Source organism: Saccoglossus kowalevskii, chromosome 15, assembly GCF_978046115.1.
Source record: "Saccoglossus kowalevskii chromosome 15, keSacKowa6.1, whole genome shotgun sequence".
Classification (NCBI taxonomy): Eukaryota; Metazoa; Hemichordata; class Enteropneusta; family Harrimaniidae; genus Saccoglossus; species Saccoglossus kowalevskii.
This window is the reverse complement of record NC_140655.1, coordinates 32292505-32313802: the sequence shown is the minus strand read 5'-3', so window position 1 is coordinate 32313802 and position 21298 is coordinate 32292505. Positions and strand designations below refer to the sequence as shown.

The 21298-nt window shown below is 34.8% G+C and overlaps 1 protein-coding gene across 2 annotated transcripts in view; it reads left to right on the top strand.

Annotated features, from left to right (window-relative positions):
- LOC102802319 (zinc finger matrin-type protein 3-like) overlaps window positions 1-21298 on the top strand; it is a 103800-nt gene that overhangs the window by 25276 nt on the left and 57226 nt on the right. The window lies entirely within an intron of this gene.

The window sequence follows — 21298 nt, the reverse complement described above, 5'->3', positions numbered from 1 at the left end:
ATGATACATCTAATAAAAATATTACATGGCTTTATGTCACTGCTACTGTATGATACATCTGATAAAAATATTACATGGCTTTATGTCACTGCTACTGTATGATACATCTAATAAAAATATTACATGGCTTTATGTCATTGCTACTGTATGATACATGATAAAAATATTACATGGCTTTATGTCACTGCTACTGTATGATACATCTGATAAAAATATTACATGGCTTTATGTCATTGCTACTGTATGATACATGATAAAAATATTACATGGCTTTACGTCACTGCTACTGTATGATACATCTGATAAAAATATTACATGGCTTTACGTCACTGTTACTGTATGATACATCTGATAAAAATATTACATGGCTTTACGTCACTGCTACTGTATGATACATCTGATAAAAATATTACATGGCTTTACGTCACTGCTACTGTATGATACATCTGATAAAAATATTACATGGCTTTATGTCACTGTTACTGTATGATACATGTGATACAAATATTACATGGCTTTACGTCACTGTTACTGTATGATACATCTGATAAAAATATTACATGGCTTTACGTCACTGTTACTGTATGATACATCTGATAAAAATATTACATGGCTTTACGTCATTGTTACTGTATGATACATCTGATAAAAATATTACATGGCTTTACATCACTGTTACTGTATGATACATCTGATAAAAATATTACAACTTCCCCTAATGCTTGTCATTCTGTTTTTCAGATTTTCTTAAACATGTTCAACTACATGTACCTGAACTACATGTACATGTACGTACTGTAGTAGTTGTCAAATGTACTACTTTCTCCTACTATTCTTAGACATTGTACCATCACTGATGGAATTCCTTGTCCTGCATATTTGCATTTAGACTGTCACCTCTAAGGCATTACAGTTATTCATCTAAGTTATCTGATCTAGACAAGAAAGCTTCAGGCTAGTATAGTGCTAATCAACAGCTAATAAAATAACGGTATTACTTTATTAGTGATAAAGCTAATAAAATAACAGTATTACTTTATTAGTGATAAAGCTAATATTTGTGTTTTACATAGTAATTAAATATTAATGATCTTACCAACAACACCCTGACACAAGCCTCCTGGAAGCTCCATGGTAAGCACTCGGTTTGCCCAATGTATTGAGCTAACAGCCTTCTCAATCGTAATTAGCTTATTTATTTTCATTTTGTGAAAGAAAGAGAGTGGAAATTGAAACGTTATCCTAATCACTTTTTGTTAGATTCAATTTAATTTCAATGGGTTTCTCTAATGAGAACTGTTCATCATTTAATTAGGTTGAAAAAGTCATTACTAGATGGTGCCAATAATGATGTGGCTGGGCTTTCTGATAACTGGTCTCTGTAGATGTTATTTAATGATATTCGACAGCTCAATTAAACACAGCAGGTGTGGTATTATCAAATAATTGCAAATGACAGTGTTAGCCAGTTTAAGGTTAGCCAAAGAAATATTATTTTAATTATATTTGAAGGGTATTCGTGGTTAAGCACCTAAACTTTAGTGTAACATTTTGCAAAGTTGTATGAAATTTTTCTGAAATTTCTTAGTTAATTTTGAAAAGAAAAAATTGTTGAAAAATATGAAACTATTTTGCTGGTTTATTTTTAAGATTCTGAATTGTTCGTCCAAATTTTAGAAACCACGCCCACTTTTGCAAAACCACATTCAAATTGTTACTCAATGTTCAATTAACAGTTAACAGAACTTTGAGTTACGGGCAACATATGTTTCTGTTTTTGTTGAACGTCCACATTTAGTAACTCAAACTTTAATAAACAGTTAGCCGAACATCGAGTTACGGGCTACATAGATTTGTTGTTTTGTTTAACGATGTATGTTCCCCATAATTAGAAGTTTGATTATCTGATGATTAAAATTAAAATTACTAAATTTGAACGTTCAACAAAAATAAGAATATATGTTGCCTGTAACTCGAAGTTTTGTTAACTGTTAATTGAACATCGAGTTACAATTTGGGCATGGTTACAAAAATATGGGCGTGGTCTCTAAAATATGAGCATGGTCATTTCTGTAACTTGATGTCCGTAACTCGAACAATTCAGTATTTCTTAAAGGGTTTTAATTTATAGTTACAGTGCCCATCAAGTGTTACGAGCCGCCCATCAACTTTGAATTGAGTATTGCATAATTAATTTCTAAGGCTGCAAATTATAATATATATTTGTTTGTATTTCAAGAGACTGTAATTTATTAAATGAAAAAAATAATCACTTTCTTCTCTTTAGCCTTTCAACTCTCTGTAGAGCATATGCCACCAACAGTCTCCTTCCACTCTCTTCTGTTCTGGGCTAGTCTGGTGATGGTGTGACAATTGTGCCCCATCTTCTTCATTTTCTGTTCCCATGTTCTACGCCAGGTGTTTCTTGGCCTTCCTCTATTTCTCTTCCCCTGTGGATTCCATTGCAATGCTTTTCTAGTGATGGTTTCTGGCTCTTTCCTTAGTGTATGACCAATCCAAGTCCATTTTCTTTTCTTCAGCTGATTTGTGGGAGATAAGTTTTTTGTTTGTTTCCAGAGCTCTTGGTTACTAATCCGGTTTGCCCACCATATTCCCAGTATTTTTTTTAAGCATGAGTTTACAAAGGCTTGAATTTTTGTGTTGCATTGTGAAATTGTCTTCCATGTCTCTGAGCCATATAACAATACTGCTTTCACATTTGTATTGAAAATCTTTATCTTTGTATTCGAGGCTATCTCTCTTGACCTCAAAACTTTCTTAAGCAAATTGAATGTTGTCCTTGCCTTTCCAATTCGGTTTCTATTTTCTTGCTCTGTCCCTCTGAAAAAAATAATAGTGAGAAACTATTAAAGTGTGTACTGTGAAATACTTTATTTTCACAGGAATTAATTTTCTCTGAAAAAGCTTTTGGGTTTTTTGTATGGAATTTGTTGAATGTGAGACATAGAAAAAAAGTATATTTGCTGGATTTTATTCACTGAAGCATTCCTTCAGCGAAAATAGCGAAAATAAATTCCAAGCGAAAATAAAGTATTCTACAGTATTGTGTTTGTGACAGTTTGTTTGTACAATACAAAATCTAGCATATTGGTGATAATGGTATGCAAATTAGGCCACTCACCAGCTATTTGCATTGTGGAGAGGTAGAAGTCTATTCCTAAATGAAAATATAAAAAATCCGTCAATAATAAAAATACTTAACAATATTGAAATGCTACTAATCAATATAGACTGAGATATGATAAAAGTTGTTCTGGATCTATGGGCCAATATGTTGGAAAAGGAACTATGTTGGTTATAATACAGTATTTTTGACTATTTTACCAGTAATTTATTTTCACATACAACTTAAAAGTTGATACATTACCGTAACTCTTTTACTGGATTTTATTCTTGCTGTTTTATTCCAACAGCAAGTAAAAATGAAGTACTGTATCAGCGAAGTTAGCATTAAAGTAGAAGTATGCTCATAAGTTTTGAGAAAATTGGTCATAAATCGCATTGGTTTATTTTGTACAATCATGGAGCTATTTGTCCACATGACACATCAAAATAGCATTTTTCATGTCACAATGACGTTTTTTGATAGAATTTTTATAAATGACTTTCGTGAAAGATTCTCAAGTATGGAATTTTACTGTTTACTGTGTTTAAGGTATTCAGACTCTAGACGATAGATTAAGACTATAGAAATATTTGTAATCCTGGCGTATCTGATTATATTGTCACTATATGCAGGTTTAGATCTATGTTTTATAACAGTATCTTCAAGCAGAAGAGCAAACACATTGTAGGAGTTGTGAGTTTGTGTAATGTAGCCATAGGAGGTTATCGAATTACATGAGCTTATCGACTCTAACCCTGTAGTGCTATGTGGTGATAAGTCAATACTTGTATGACATAGAACAGATAATAGTAGAAAACATGGTCATCCAACCTGGGACCTCATAGAAAAATAGTGATACATGATGTCCAGTTGCTAGATCGGTTTGTTTATATTCTAACTCCAAAGGGATATTCTGTTTTCAGTGAGAATGAAGAAACTATATCTATAAACAAAACCCCATCCCACCAAATCAAAACTGTGCCATTTAATTTTCTCCATATCATTCAGTTTTAATGATGTATGTTTCTTCTTCAGAGTTCACCAGACAGGTATTTTATGTTAATACGTATAAACAAAGGAATATGCATTAACTGCGACACAAATTGAAGATGAAGAACATTTTCTAATGAATTGCCCAAAATATAACACACACAAGGAAAACTTCATCCAAAAAATAATGATACCACTTTCATCCAAAAATAAAAATATACAATTCACATATATATACTCAAGCAAAGATCCCAGCATAATTAAAGAATTTGCCAATTATATTTACACAATTTAATTTTGTGAATCTCATATTTATTTATCATAAAATGCAAATCAAACTGACTGAAGCCATGATTGGTCTGTACAGCACCACAAAGGTTGTATAATCCCAAACCTGAATATTAAATAGTTTAGTTTCAGAGCATTTGAATCAGTTAATTCAGAAAATACAAGTAGCCATGATTACAACTTCTACCTTTTGGGGATTGGCACAAGGGCAAAGGTCAATTGGAGAAGAAAAGGAGCATTGAAAGTTTGTAATCTTAAATGCAAACTCTCCAGAGGTTTCTGTTGTAGACAAGGAATCACCTTTGTTAACGTTTGTCAAACACAACTACCATATTTGTTCTATTACACTGACATCTGTATTAGAAGCCGCAGCTTCTATTAAAATGGTACAATGCAACAGATATGATGCGACACGATCCCTCTAGAGGGACTGTAGATGCAGCTTCTATTAGAGCATCTACACATACGAGAAACAATGTATTTTTGGTTCTCAAATGTTTAAAAAGAATTGGTGCGACTCCTATTAGGGATGTGGCTTCTAATACAGATTTTACGGTAGGAGCACATGTGCATGTCATATTTTTATATTATTATGAATCATTAAAAATATACTAATTTTGATCACAGAAAAACCTGTAACTTACTTATTAATAATATTTATAAACTCATAATATTTCCAGAAGAAGATAAAAAATGGTTGTACATCACAAATAAAGAAAGAAAAAATAACAACATTATTAATGCTACCAACTCATTCAAGACACAGACACTGTTACTGTCTGGTCTAAATGAACTGGGCTATGGGAAATGACGTAAGTAAGTAAGTAAGTAATTCTTTATTGCTATCGTATCCCATTTGAGATCTTGACAAAAAGTACAATAAAGTCAAAAACATGTAATAATAAAAAAATGAAAATAGAATGAAATACTAAAAATACAGTAAATGAATGAAATAAATACACATCTCACAATAAGAGATAAATGAATAATTGTAATATAATGTAAATAAATGTAAATCTGTGTTTTGTGGGGTTTTTTTTTTTGAGGCAGCTGGTACTGAAGTTATTGTTTGATTTTTTGCTCCCTAAGCATAAAGCAAGTATAAATGTGTTTTGAAATGTCTTTAATTATGTGATCGTTTTTATTATTTAATATGTTTATTAATGTCTATGTTTGTTTCTCATAATTGAAATAAATTTATCACTCTCACTACTGGTTGTAAAATATGAATTTCTGCTTTGTTAAATTCTGCCTAGCAGTTTGTATGTGCCTTGTATGCCGGGCGAGTCACAACAAAGTGTTTCTCATCTTCAATTTTGTTTTGTGTACATTGGTTATGTGTTCTAGAATTAACTGCAATCTGTTTGTGTCTGCCAGTTTCAATTTTAAGACAATGATTACTAACTCTAAATCTAGTACAGGTCATACGTAACTGAACATTAGTGATATCAACAAGGTAGTTTTCAGCTTTAAACCATATTCGCTTATAAATAGAGGCATTATGGTAGTTCCATTTGGTGCATTACCCTGAAAGGTTTAGCTCCTCATGACTGATGTATTCTGTGAAAATCTCCCATATCATGTGTCAGCTTGTCGTCTGTCCTTAAACAACCCGTATTGTCTACACAGGACTTATTCTGAAGGCTTACATGTATTTGACTTTATCCATTCTGTATTCACTCTAAGGTCGTTTGAAGCTAATCTGTCAAGTATTGAAATTCCTGATGAAGATGCATGCATGAAATGTACACTGCGAAAGTGTTCAGGATTATGGAGAGACTTAATCTAGAAATATGTGGCCCAATAAATAAAGGTAGAATAATTATTGCATGTATAACGTTATCATAATTGATATACCATATCAGAGCTACTAATATCTATTCTGAAGGTTCCCACTTTCAAAAGGCCATAATTCGTAAACCGATTGAGATTGTGAAGAAATATTTATGTCTAATATGACTTACGATAATTAGTTTGATCATACACACACATGTCATTTACACTACTTGTACTAACAAAGCGAAAACTGTATAGTTTTTTGAAAAATTTAGGGTAGTAAATTTGTTTTTTTAGCTCTTATGTTGACTTTGTCGAGTGGAGCTTATCATATGAGTGATTGTTCTCCATCGTTGTCCGTGTCAATTTTTAACTTTTTCGACTACTTCTTGAAAACTACAATTCTTATTCTTGGGCAGACCTCTCTTAGATTTGTTCATTTCGTGATGATATCTTTTGATGAATATTGTTGTCATTTTTGATAAAAAGTAATATTTTCAACTTCTTGTTGAAACCGCAAGTCTTTGCTTTTATAAATGTAGGTACTTCAGATAGATCTTTCTCAGATTTGTACATTTTCTAATATCTTCAGTTCTTTAATTGCAATGTGCATTGCTAACAGCAGAGCTATCTCAGCTGAGAAGCTGCTTTTTTTAATTTACAATGTCACCAATTTAAATTGGAAATAGCCATAGGGATAGTGTTATATAATATAGCTGTTACAGTGCCTCACATGTTTACTACATTGAGTCAAGTCTCTATGTTCTTATAGCTGTTGCAGTGCCTCACATGTTTACTACATTGAGTCAAGTCTGTATGTTCTTATAGCTGTTACAGTGCCTCACATGTTTACTACATTGAGTCAAGTCTGTATGTTCTTATAGCTGTTACAGTGCCTCACATGTTTACTACATTGAGTTAAGTCTGTATGTTCTTATAGCTGTTACAGTGCCTCACATGTTTACTACATTGAGTCAAGTCTGTATGTTCTTATAGCTGTTACAGTGCCTCACATGTTTACTACACTGAGTCAAGTCTGTATGTTCTTATAGCTGTTACAGTGCCTTACATGTTTACTACACTGAGTCAAGTCTGTATGTTCTTATAGCTGTTACAGTGCCTCACATGTTTACTACATTGAGTCAAGTCTGTATGTTCTTATAGCTGTTACAGTGCCTCACATGTTTACTACATTGAGTTAAGTCTGTATGTTCTTATAGCTGTTACAGTGCCTCACATGTTTACTACATTGAGTCAAGTCTGTATGTTCTTATAGCTGTTACAGTGCCTCACATGTTTACTACACTGAGTCAAGTCTGTATGTTCTTATAGCTGTTACAGTGCCTTACATGTTTACTACACTGAGTCAAGTCTGTATGTTCTTATAGCTGTTACAGTGCCTCACATGTTTACTACATTGAGTCAAGTCTGTATGTTCTTATAGCTGTTACAGTGCCTCACATGTTTACTACATTGAGTCAAGTCTGTATGTTCTTATAGCTGTTACAGTGCCTTACATGTTTACTACACTGAGTCAAGTCTGTATGTTCTTATAGCTGTTACAGTGCCTCACATGTTTACTACATTGAGTCAAGTCTGTATGTTCTTATAGCTGTTACAGTGCCTCACATGTTTACTACATTGAGTTAAGTCTGTATGTTCTTATAGCTGTTACAGTGCCTCACATGTTTACTACATTGAGTCAAGTCTGTATGTTCTTATAGCTGTTACAGTGCCTCACATGTTTACTACATTGAGTCAAGTCTGTATGTTCTTATAGCTGTTACGGTGCCTCACATGTTTACTACACTGCGTTAAGTCTCTATGTTCATATAGCTGTTACAGTGCCTCACATGTTTACTACATTGAGTCAAGTCTGTATGTTCTTATAGCTGTTACAGTGCCTCACATGTTTACTACATTGAGTTAAGTCTGTATGTTCTTATAGCTGTTACAGTGCCTCACATGTTTACTACATTGAGTCAAGTCTGTATGTTCTTATAGCTGTTACAGTGCCTCACATGTTTACTACATTGAGTCAAGTCTGTATGTTCATATAGCTGTTACAGTGCCTCACATGTTTACTACATTGAGTCAAGTCTGTATGTTCTTATAGCTGTTACAGTGCCTCACATGTTTACTACATTGAGTTAAGTCTGTATGTTCTTATAGCTGTTACAGTGCCTCACATGTTTACTACATTGAGTCAAGTCTGTATGTTCTTATAGCTGTTACAGTGCCTCACATGTTTACTACATTGAGTCAAGTCTGTATGTTCATATAGCTGTTACAGTGCCTCACATGTTTACTACATTGAGTCAAGTCTGTATGTTCATATAGCTGTTACAGTGCCTCACATGTTTACTACATTGAGTTAAGTCTGTATGTTCTTATAGCTGTTACAGTGCCTCACATGTTTACTACATTGAGTCAAGTATATGTTCTTATAGCTGTTACAGTGCCTCACATGTTTACTACATTGAGTTAAGTCTGTATGTTCATATAGCTGTTACAGTGCCTCACATGTTTACTACATTGAGTTAAGTCTGTATGTTCTTATAGCTGTTACAGTGCCTCACATGTTTACTACATTGAGTCAAGTATATGTTCTTATAGCTGTTACAGTGCCTCACATGTTTACTACATTGAGTTAAGTCTCTATGTTCATATAGCTGTTACAGTGCCTCACATGTTTACTACATTGAGTCAAGTATATGTTCTTATAGCTGTTACAGTGCCTCACATGTTTACTACATTGAGTCAAGTTTGTATGTTCTTATAGCTGTTACAGTGCCTCACATGTTTACTACATTGAGTTAAGTCTGTATGTTCTTATAGCTGTTACAGTGCCTCACATGTTTACTACATTGAGTTAAGTCTGTATGTTCATATAGCTGTTACAGTGCCTCACATGTTTACTACATTGAGTCAAGTATATGTTCTTATAGCTGTTACAGTGCCTCACATGTTTACTACATTGAGTTAAGTCTGTATGTTCATATAGCTGTTACAGTGCCTCACATGTTTACTACATTGAGTCAAGTATATGTTCTTATAGCTGTTACAGTGCCTCACATGTTTACTACATTGAGTCAAGTCTGTATGTTCTTATACAATGTAGCTGTTACAGTGCCTCACATGTTTACTACATTGAGTTAAGTCTGTATGTTCTTATAGCTGTTACAGTGCCTCACATGTTTACTACATTGAGTCAAGTCTGTATGTTCTTATAGCTGTTACAGTGCCTCACATGTTTACTACACTGAGTCAAGTCTGTATGTTCTTATAGCTGTTACAGTGCCTCACATGTTTACTACATTGAGTCAAGTCTGTATGTTCTTATAGCTGTTACAGTGCCTCACATGTTTACTACACTGCGTTAAGTCTGTATGTTCATATAGCTGTTACAGTGCCTCACATGTTTACTACACTGAGTTAAGTCTGTATGTTCTTATAGCTGTTACAGTGCCTCACATGTTTACTACATTGAGTCAAGTCTGTATGTTCTTATAGCTGTTACAGTGCCTCACATGTTTACTACATTGAGTCAAGTCTGTATGTTCTTATAGCTGTTACAGTGCCTCACATGTTTACTACACTGAGTCAAGTCTGTATGTTCTTATAGCTGTTACAGTGCCTCACATGTTTACTACATTGAGTCAAGTCTGTATGTTCATATAATAGCTGTTACAGTGCCTCACATGTTTACTACATTTAGAGTCAAGTATGTATGTTCATATAGCAGCTGTTACAGTGCCTCACATGTTTACTACATTGAGAGTCAAGTATGTATGTTCATATAGCAGCTGTTACAGTGCCTCACATGTTTACTACATTGAGTCAAACAGTTACATTCCTTCAGGCAGTAATGATTTATAGACTCTCATTATTTCTGTTAAATTTTAAGTGCCAGTGTTTAACATATATCTCTACTCTAATTGATGTTCTCCAGGGATTTGTAATGAGAGAATACAATTTTATCTACTTTATTTTACCAGGAGGTGTCAAGTTGGATTGTCCATTGAACATGACACTAAGCTTTGTCTCTGTGTAATTTCAACATACCATACATGATGATGCAAAAGTGTAACTACTATAAAATACTAAAATATTTCCGCTTGGAATTTATTTTCGCTATTTTACTAAAGGGATGATTCAGTGGAAATAAAATCCAACGAATATACTTTTTTCCTATATTTCACATTCAACTCATCAAATCAGTGCAAAAAAGCCTTTTTTGTGAAAATAATTCTAGCTAAAATAAAGTATATTACAGTATTTAAAATTGGTTGGTTCTATCTAAACTTTTTTCCATTTTTGTTTAATGATTGTAATAATTAAATTCCTTGTAGCTACTGGTATTTGGTTCTCAGCATAAGCCAGTGCTTGTAAAGTTGTATTCTATAAATCTCGGGAATGTTCTTGTCTCACAGACCAGTACCGGTATATTGGTTCTCAGCATAAGCCAGTGCTTGTAAAGTTGTATTCTATAAATCTCGGGAATGTTCTTGCCTCACAGACCAGTACCGGTATATTGGTTCTCAGCATAAGCCAGTGCTTGTAAAGTTGTATTCTATAAATCTCGGGAATGTTCTTGCCTCACAGACCAGTACCGGTATATTGGTTCTCAGTATAAGCCAGTGCTTGTAAAGTTGTATTCTATAAATCTCGGGAATGTTCTTGCCTCACAGACCAGTACCGGTATATTGGTTCTCAGCATAAGCCAGTGCTTGTAAAGTTGTATTCTATAAATCTCAGAAATGTTCTTGCCTCACAGACCAGTACCGGTATATTGATTCTCAGCATAAGCCAGTGCTTGTAAAGTTGTATTCTATAAATCTCGGGAATGTTCTTGTCTCACAGACCAGTACCGGTATATTGGTTCTCAGTATAAGCCAGTGCTTGTAAAGTTGTATTCTATAAATCTCGGGAATGTTCTTGCCTCACAGACCAGTACCGGTATATTGGTTCTCAGTATAAGCCAGTGCTTGTAAAGTTGTATTCTATAAATCTCGGGAATGTTCTTGCCTCACAGACCAGTACCGGTATATTGGTTCTCAGCATAAGCCAGTTCTTGTAAAGTTGTATTCTATAAATCTCGGGAATGTTCTTGTCTCACAGACCAGTACCGGTATATTGGTTCTCAGTATAAGCCAGTTCTTGTAAAGTTGTATTCTATAAATCTCGGGAATGTTCTTGTCTCACAGACCAGTACCGGTATATTGATTCTCAGCATAAGCCAGTTCTTGTAAAGTTGTATTCTATAAATCTCGGGAATGTTCTTGTCTCACAGACCAGTACCGGTATATTGGTTCTCAGCATAAGCCAGTTCTTGTAAAGTTGTATTCTATAAATCTCGGGAATGTTCTTGTCTCACAGACCAGTACCGGTATATTGATTCTCAGCATAAGCCAGTTCTTGTAAAGTTGTATTCTATAAATCTCGGGAATGTTCTTGCCTCACAGACCAGTACCGGTATATTGGTTCTCAGCATAAGCCAGTTCTTGTAAAGTTGTATTCTATAAATCTCGGGAATGTTCTTGTCTCACAGACCAGTACCGGTATATTGGTTCTCAGCATAAGCCAGTGCTTGTAAAGTTGTATTCTATAAATCTCGGGAATGTTCTTGTCTCACAGACCAGTACCGGTATATTGGTTCTCAGCATAAGCCAGTGCTTGTAAAGTTGTATTCTATAAATCTCGGGAATGTTCTTGCCTCACAGACCAGTACCGGTATATTGGTTCTCAGCATAAGCCAGTGCTTGTAAAGTTGTATTCTATAAATCTCGGGAATGTTCTTGCCTCACAGACCAGTACCGGTATATTGGTTCTCAGCATAAGCCAGTGCTTGTAAAGTTGTATTCTATAAATCTCGGGAATGTTCTTGTCTCACAGACCAGTACCGGTATATTGGTTCTCAGTATAAGCCAGTGCTTGTAAAGTTGTATTCTATAAATCTCGGGAATGTTCTTGTCTCACAGACCAGTACCGGTATATTGGTTCTCAGTATAAGCCAGTGCTTGTAAAGTTGTATTCTATAAATCTCGGGAATGTTCTTGCCTCACAGACCAGTACCGGTATATTGGTTCTCAGCATAAGCCAGTGCTTGTAAAGTTGTATTCTATAAATCTCAGAAATGTTCTTGTCTCACAGACCAGTACCGGTATATTGATTCTCAGCATAAGCCAGTGCTTGTAAAGTTGTATTCTATAAATCTCGGGAATGTTCTTGCCTCACAGACCAGTACCGGTATATTGGTTCTCAGTATAAGCCAGTGCTTGTAAAGTTGTATTCTATAAATCTCGGGAATGTTCTTGCCTCACAGACCAGTACCGGTATATTGGTTCTCAGTATAAGCCAGTGCTTGTAAAGTTGTATTCTATAAATCTCAGAAATGTTCTTGCCTCACAGACCAGTACCGGTATATTGGTTCTCAGTATAAGCCAGTGCTTGTAAAGTTGTATTCTATAAATCTCGGGAATGTTCTTGCCTCACAGACCAGTACCGGTATATTGGTTCTCAGTATAAGCCAGTGCTTGTAAAGTTGTATTCTATAAATCTCAGAAATGTTCTTGCCTCACAGACCAGTACCGGTATATTGGTTCTCAGTATAAGCCAGTGCTTGTAAAGTTGTATTCTATAAATCTCGGGAATGTTCTTGCCTCACAGACCAGTACCGGTATATTGGTTCTCAGTATAAGCCAGTGCTTGTAAAGTTGTATTCTATAAATCTCGGGAATGTTCTTGCCTCACAGACCAGTACCGGTATATTGGTTCTCAGTATAAGCCAGTGCTTGTAAAGTTGTATTCTATAAATCTCAGAAATGTTCTTGCCTCACAGACCAGTACCGGTATATTGGTTCTCAGTATAAGCCAGTGCTTGTAAAGTTGTATTCTATAAATCTCGGGAATGTTCTTGTCTCACAGACCAGTACCGGTATATTGATTCTCAGCATAAGCCAGTGCTTGTAAAGTTGTATTCTATAAATCTCAGAAATGTTCTTGCCTCACAGACCAGTACCGGTATATTGATTCTCAGCATAAGCCAGTGCTTGTAAAGTTGTATTCTATAAATCTCGGGAATGTTCTTGTCTCACAGACCAGTACCGGTATATTGGTTCTCAGCATAAGCCAGTGCTTGTAAAGTTGTATTCTATAAATCTCAGGAATGTTCTTGTCTCACAGACCAGTACCGGTATATTGATTCTCAGCATAAGCCAGTGCTTGTAAAGTTGTATTCTATAAATCTCAGGAATGTTCTTGTCTCACAGACCAGTACCGGTATATTGGTTCTCAGTATATCCAGTGCTTGTAAAGTTGTATTCTATAAATCTCGGGAATGTTCTTGCCTCACAGACCAGTACCGGTATATTGGTTCTCAGCATAAGCCAGTGCTTGTAAAGTTGTATTCTATAAATCTCGGGAATGTTCTTGCCTCACAGACCAGTACCGGTATATTGGTTCTCAGCATAAGCCAGTGCTTGTAAAGTTGTATTCTATAAATCTCGGGAATGTTCTTGCCTCACAGACCAGTACCGGTATATTGGTTCTCAGTATAAGCCAGTGCTTGTAAAGTTGTATTCTATAAATCTCGGGAATGTTCTTGTCTCACAGACCAGTACCGGTATATTGGTTCTCAGTATATCCAGTGCTTGTAAAGTTGTATTCTATAAATCTCGGGAATGTTCTTGCCTCACAGACCAGTACCGGTATATTGGTTCTCAGCATAAGCCAGTGCTTGTAAAGTTGTATTCTATAAATCTCGGGAATGTTCTTGCCTCACAGACCAGTACCGGTATATTGGTTCTCAGTATAAGCCAGTGCTTGTAAAGTTGTATTCTATAAATCTCGGGAATGTTCTTGTCTCACAGACCAGTACCGGTATATTGGTTCTCAGCATAAGCCAGTGCTTGTAAAGTTGTATTCTATAAATCTCGGGAATGTTCTTGTCTCACAGACCAGTACCGGTATATTGGTTCTCAGCATAAGCCAGTGCTTGTAAAGTTGTATTCTATAAATCTCGGGAATGTTCTTGTCTCACAGACCAGTACCGGTATATTGGTTCTCAGCATAAGCCAGTGCTTGTAAAGTTGTATTCTATAAATCTCGGGAATGTTCTTGTCTCACAGACCAGTACCGGTATATTGGTTCTCAGTATAAGCCAGTGCTTGTAAAATTGTATTCTATACAGTTTTTTGCCTCACAGATCACCACCATTTTTTTTAAAATTATTCGAAAGTTTTGATTGAAATCTGTAGTATTGGAAAATTATGAACTTTGGTTTGTAATTTAATAAAGAAATTAAAGCAAATGGATAAATATGTATATAAATATATAGTGTTACTTCCATATTTTAGCAGAAAAAGCCCCTCCCCCTCTTTTGAGTGTATTATGTATCTACCGGTAGTTTTAAATCATAAATGCGAGTTATAAAAACCTATCTACCGGTAGTTTTAAATCATAATTACGAGTTATAAAAACACGCACAAAATCTGCTCATGATATACATGTACGCATATACAAACAAATTTGTTTTCCCTAATCATGTTCACACGCAGCTCCTTAGCTCAGGCTAAGAGGTCAAAAACATCAGCATGTTCTAAGAAAACATGCACGAACACTTATCAAAGGCTATGAATCGCTAAATACGAGCTAAATCTAACCCATTTTTAAGACCGGGTCTTGACCCTTAGCGTGGGCAAAGTGTCCAAAACACCATTGTATTCATCGTTCATTTGGGGAGTTTACTTTTATATTCAGAACTACTGTGGAATACTTTATTTTCGCTTGGAATTAATTAGCGAATATACCTTTTTCCTATATTTTACATTCAACTTGTCAAAAATCAGTGAAATCAGTGTTGTGTCAATAAACGTATCATATATGTAATCTTAAAATCAGGTGTAAACATATTATAGCTATGCAAATAAAGGGATTGAATATGGCAGGGTTTAAACCCCATAGGTTGAGAGCATGAAGTTCCATGATTGGGAAGAGTGTTGGCATCTGAAACCACAGTAGATTTGTTCACATTTGATCTATAACCAGTGAGTTCATTTAAGAGTAGGTACCAGAACTCCTAATTTATGTCAAATTGCAGGCAATTCAGGTTGTTTTATTGACCTGTTTACATAGTTAAACTCAAAATATGCTGATTGGTTCCAGCATGGAGCTAAAAAGAGATGAACTGCACATGCATTATAAACAAGTTTATAAAGTATGTATGTTATGATATTTTACATGATCTAGACCCAACCTACCTGACCTAACTAACTATTACTTGTTTGAAAATGTACGCAAAAAACAAAATTAAATCGTCAGTTGGAACACTGCTTATCTACGGGTCAGTGGAATTGTGCACAATATCCTAGTTCTGGTGGTATGCTGTTTGTAAAAAACTTACAATGTGAAGCAAGTTTATGGGATCCTTATCATAGTTATCTGGCACATTTATTACAACTCCTAAATTTCCCAGTAAGAACCACCCTGTGTTTAAACTTCCCATATGGTGTTGACAAATTCACACTTAAAACAGTATTCTGGCCTTATCAGTAGTATCCTCTTGGGGGTCATTAAGTTATAGTAACTGGAATGCTAAACTCTATCTCACCCTACTCAGGTCACTGGTACAGTTTGTAGTAGAATCAGGCCAGTAACCCCATCTGACGCTGTGGTATGCACCCAGGGTATGCATAGAGACAATCGGTATGTGTTGGGTGGATAATAAGTAATTAATATAGGATAGAAACCTTACAGAAAATAAACATAGAGCCGTAAGGGGGTTTAAAAATCTGTGCTGTTAAACTTGGAATATGCCAACTGGTTCCAATATAGAGCTAAAAATAGATCAGCTCCATCACAGTCACTCTAACTAGCAGAGTGACTGTGGCTCCATGTTCCAACTAAACACATTTACACAAACCAAACACATTTGCACAGCAATATTTGTATCCTCATTTGGATATTGACTCAAATACACTGTAACCTTGTTTTAACAAACTTTTTCGGAGATGTACAATTAGTTTGTCATGGTAAAGTGTTAATGAAGCACATACATATGTATTACGTACATTGGGTTTGTTACAAGCAGGAGACAAGCTAAATTCACTGTTCCAGTAAAGGTGTTCATTATTGAAATGTACAATATATTTTAAAACCTGTTTAAGCAGGGGAGTCGTCACCTGAGCATGCGTCAGACGGCCATAGCGTGTCATTGTTTACAAACATGCTTCTACCCATGAACCTTTGCGTTCTTAGCATGTGTTGTTATTGTCACTTGGGACTTAATTCCCGCGCATGTGCAGGTGATGACTCTCTCGCTTTAACAATAACAAACTTTTTTAATAGACCAATCTCACGTACATCACTGAACCGCTATACCATAACTTTAAACGCACTATGAAGTGCAAAATAAACAAAAAATAACAGCAAAAACATGTTTAAAGTAGAGATCACAAAACCTTGTTTTTTTAAGAATTATTTATAAACAAAACTGTATTCATTCAACATCTTATTTTGATCACGAAGCTAACAGAGAACAAACTTGTACATGTGTAACACAGGTCTCAATCATTCACTCACATCCCTCATACCCACCCCACCCCACCCCAACCCTGACATTTAAAATGAAGTGACCTGTAATACATCATTTGTCAGGAATGTATAGTTGTAACATATGAAATATTTTAACTATATATAGATCTACTCGTATACATGTGTTGTTTGTGTATTAGATTGATACTATTTATGATGCTATGCCAAATGTATGTTCACTTGTTTAAATTAAAAAAACAAAATATTCTGTCGGTCAATCCCTCTTTTAAAAATGCTAAATAAAATGTTATTAGAGTATCAGTAACGATTGCCTTAGTTTATATTACTTCTCATCTAAATATTTTCAAAGCTATCCAATATGATTGTAGATAATCAATAAAACCATCCTGTAACATTGTTCTTATATATGTAGGTCATTGACCCCTTTTGCTCCAGCAGCCATCTTTCTTTTAATTGCAAGTGTTTTCATGTACTACCAGTTGTATTTTTCCTGTTAATTAAAGTAACTACAAAAATTATTAAAATGTTTTAATGAAAAGTTCCCCCTTTATAAGTGAATGTGAAAAGGCCAGAACTTTTGATGGCTTATAAAGCATGTTTACATGATGTCTATAAGTTTATACAGGTATTATGCTACGTTCAAGAGATCTCGGCACATGTCGAATATTTCTATGTATATAGATTTCTGCTAACATGTGATTTTATGCAAGAAAAAGAAATAAAAACCTTATCAGTGGTTATCACCCCAACATTTAGCAAACAATAAAGAAAAACTAAAAAATATTTTTTATATAATAGAGATGAGAAAACAATAAATTTGCACCCTTGTGCACCAGTCTTTTGTTCCTTGTTGAGCTGCCAATATTAAACAAAATGTCATTATTTCTCCATATACTAATATGTGCTTTGACATTCGACATTAATAGTAATAATGCCTATATGCAACTTTTGACATGCCAAAATATTGTTACCAATATAAACATTTGAAAATTGCCAAAATTACGTTATTTTTCTAAATTTTCTGAATTTATAATATGTTTTAGTGTTAAACCATTTTTGCCGTCAGCATACACATCATCTTTCCATCGAGTTGCATTCTGGGTATTTTTACTTTTGAGTAGACTACTATTACTTTCAGAGTTTAAGTATTTTCATAGTTCGCTAATTTTAGTATCTCAACCATTCACGCTTGGTATTTGAGGTTATTGGCTTTCAAATGAGAAAATTACTGAAGTGGCAGCATCTTGGTAAAGAGATCATGAGACAATAAATTTGTACATGTATTTTATTTACGTAGACAACAATTCAGGGGTTTGCAGGTTAATAAGGATATTTTTTTAATGTAAACTGAAACAAGACCAGTTTGCACACTGGTAATTTATAATGAAAATGTAGTAATGTTAAATGTAACTTCATTTGTAGTATTAAGTTACTATATTAAGTTACTTATCTGTGATTTGAGAATTTGAGCTTTTTAATCCAATTTTAGGAAAGTTCTTTTGACAAACTGTCTCAAAATCTCAAATATATTAGTCATTGCTGCAAAATAGTCATGGTTTTCTCGTCTCGCAAATATTTGACATTTGCGAAATTAAATACAATACTTATAATTCTTATAGAATGATTAAACTATAAACCCTGTGTAAGTTAATCACTTTGTGAGATCTTGTGTCAGTGTCCAATGTTTGACAGAGATCACTATGTCAGAAGGCAATGCAAAAAACATGCACATGTATCACCCTGGTTCAGCACTGTACTATCCATTTTCCAAAGTGAAAAATTGCTGCATGCATCTACATGTGGATTTCATAAATACCATAGTTTTTTCAAAAAAAAACATGGTGCTAGTGTAATAACTACTATTATTATACATATCTGTCACCGTAATGCCATAAGTTACAGCGTACTGTAATTTTGAGGTATTTTACAGAGTATTTTCATCCTACCATATTAGGAAATGCGATTATGTGCGTAAGTGTCCTCTAATAATAAAAACAAAAATGGCTGCCATCGGGGTTTGACCGGACTCCACACAAAGAAGTTTGGTGATTCTGTTCTTTTTATATTTCAGCATTCCCATGATATATCCTTGGGAGGAAAAGACGTATAATAGACAGCACGCTGTCACATCGACCTCCGCTGCGTGTTGGTCGATACTCTCGTTGTACTGTTTTCATGCATACTTTGATGTATCTTCATAATAACATAGTACATGTAGCAGATCCACAATCAAATCAGCCAGAAACCTCTCTAAATCGAAACCTGCATAACTTTTAAACCTGTCTAAACCAAACCCTACATGTGTATGTGAACTGAACACCTGTGAAAACCAAACCCTGTGTAAACTGAGAACCTCTTCAAATCAAAACCTGCATAACCTTTAAACATTCTAAACCAAACCCTATGTGAACTGCATGGCAACCTGTCGAAACCCAAATCCTATGTGAACTGGAAACCTGGGAAAATCAACCCCTGTATAAACTGGAAACCTGTCTATACCAAACCATGTGTGAGCTGGAAACCTGTCTAAATCTAACCATGTGTAAACTGGAAACCTGTCTATACCAAACCCTGTTTAAACTGGAAACGTGTCTAAACCAAACCCTGTGTATACTGGTAACCTGTCTAAACCAAACCCTGTGTATACTGGTAACCTGTCTAAACCAAACCCTTTGTAAACTGGAAACCTGTCTAAACCAAACCCTTTGTAAACTGGAAACCTGTCTAAATCTAACCCTGTGTATACTGGAAACCTGTCTAAACCAAACCTTGTGTAAACTGGAAACCTGTCTAAAACCAAACCGTCTGTAAACTGAAAACCTGTCTAAACCAAACCCTCTGTAAACTGAAAACCTGTCTAAAACCAAACTGTCTGTAAACTGAAAACCTGTCTCAACCAAACCCTATGTAAATTGGAACTTGTCTAAACTAAACCCTCTGTAAACTGAAAACCTATCTGAACCAAACCCTGTGTAAACTGAAAACCTGTGTAATGTGGAAACTTGCCTGAACTAAGTCCTGAGTAAACCAGAAACCTGACTTAGTTGAACCCAAAGTAATATCTGTTTACAATGAACACAGCCTTAATATTGTATAAAATATATGTACCTCTATATAATGAACACCTATCATGACAAAATGTTGTTACTAGATTCAGACAAGTTACACTCTAAATATTCTGTACTTTCACATGGTTGTACATGTATATCTGGTTTTTCCTCAGTTCACTGATGTGGCAATAATAGTTACTACTATATCGCAACCTGGACTACATGTACTTGGCATTGGTCTTCTGTTAAACTATTGTTGTATTGTTATTTACACTTTACGCTCAATAACAATAACTTTTACCGTCATTTAGTATCACCCCCTGTGTGGAATGCAGTGAGTCGTGTCCCTGTGTTTGCAAATTGTTTTTGCCTTGGTAGTTTTTTAGTTCTAAACAATGGCTGAAAATAAGATAGACTTTATAGGTGGTTTAACGTGTGTCTGTTTTTATGCTAGATAATCCTAAATTTACATAATGTGTCCGTTAATCCTTAATCTAGTGAACAGGTGGTCATACATATTTTTTGAATTCTGCCCTGGAGAGTTAAATGTAGTGTGACCAACAAGTTGAGCTGTCTCCACTTCATTGGATGCATGGTGCTTTATCTAAGGTACAAACAAAATATGTTTTGGGTGATCGCAAACATTGGAAACCCAGTTCTTTTTACTGGCATTTCAACTTCAAAGTAAGATATGCTGTAAAACATTTTAATAATAATAATAATAAATAATAATAATAACTTTATTACACTACTATGCCATTAGAGGGTGCAGTATGGTAAATAAAATACAAATCATAAGAAAAAATACAGTAGCTAGACTATAAGATAAAATTAAAAATAAAAGATGTAATGTACGTATACTGCAACTTTCTGCTGAAATAAGTGGATGAAAACAGTTACTATTGTCATTCCTAAAGAAATCTGTTATGGTATCAGTTAGAGGAAAAACGTTCGGTCTTTAAAGTTTCATTCTTAATACCTTGGAGTTATAGGGAACATTACATTGAGGTCCCCAAGACCTGGGAGCCACAGTGAAAATGTGAATGGGGTTCTTATGACAAGGAGTCATAGTGAACATCTCACTGAGGTCCTTAAAGCAAGTGCCTGTGAAATGTCTCGCACATGTAATACAAATTTGAACTCCTGTTGGACTCTAAAAGATATTTTTTATATTGCCAGTTTGGTGCAGTACACAAGTACTTGCATATTTATGAGTACATTCTGACATCACATCAGGACACAACACAGACTGTTAATGTATACATACAGAGCTACACAGACATCACACTGTTGGAGTTGATTTTTTCTCTGTTGATTTCTGGATAGTCTTCAAACGATGACAGTTTTAAATATGGAACATTCATGATTAGAAATGATGGTGCGATTGAACCATATAGATAGATTCAAGCCTATGCTTGGCTCAATAACTTGATGTGGTAGTATGTCTTGTCACAAATAAAGTAAAAGTGATCTAGTACATGTACATCATTTACAGACTTTATGTTTGCAATCG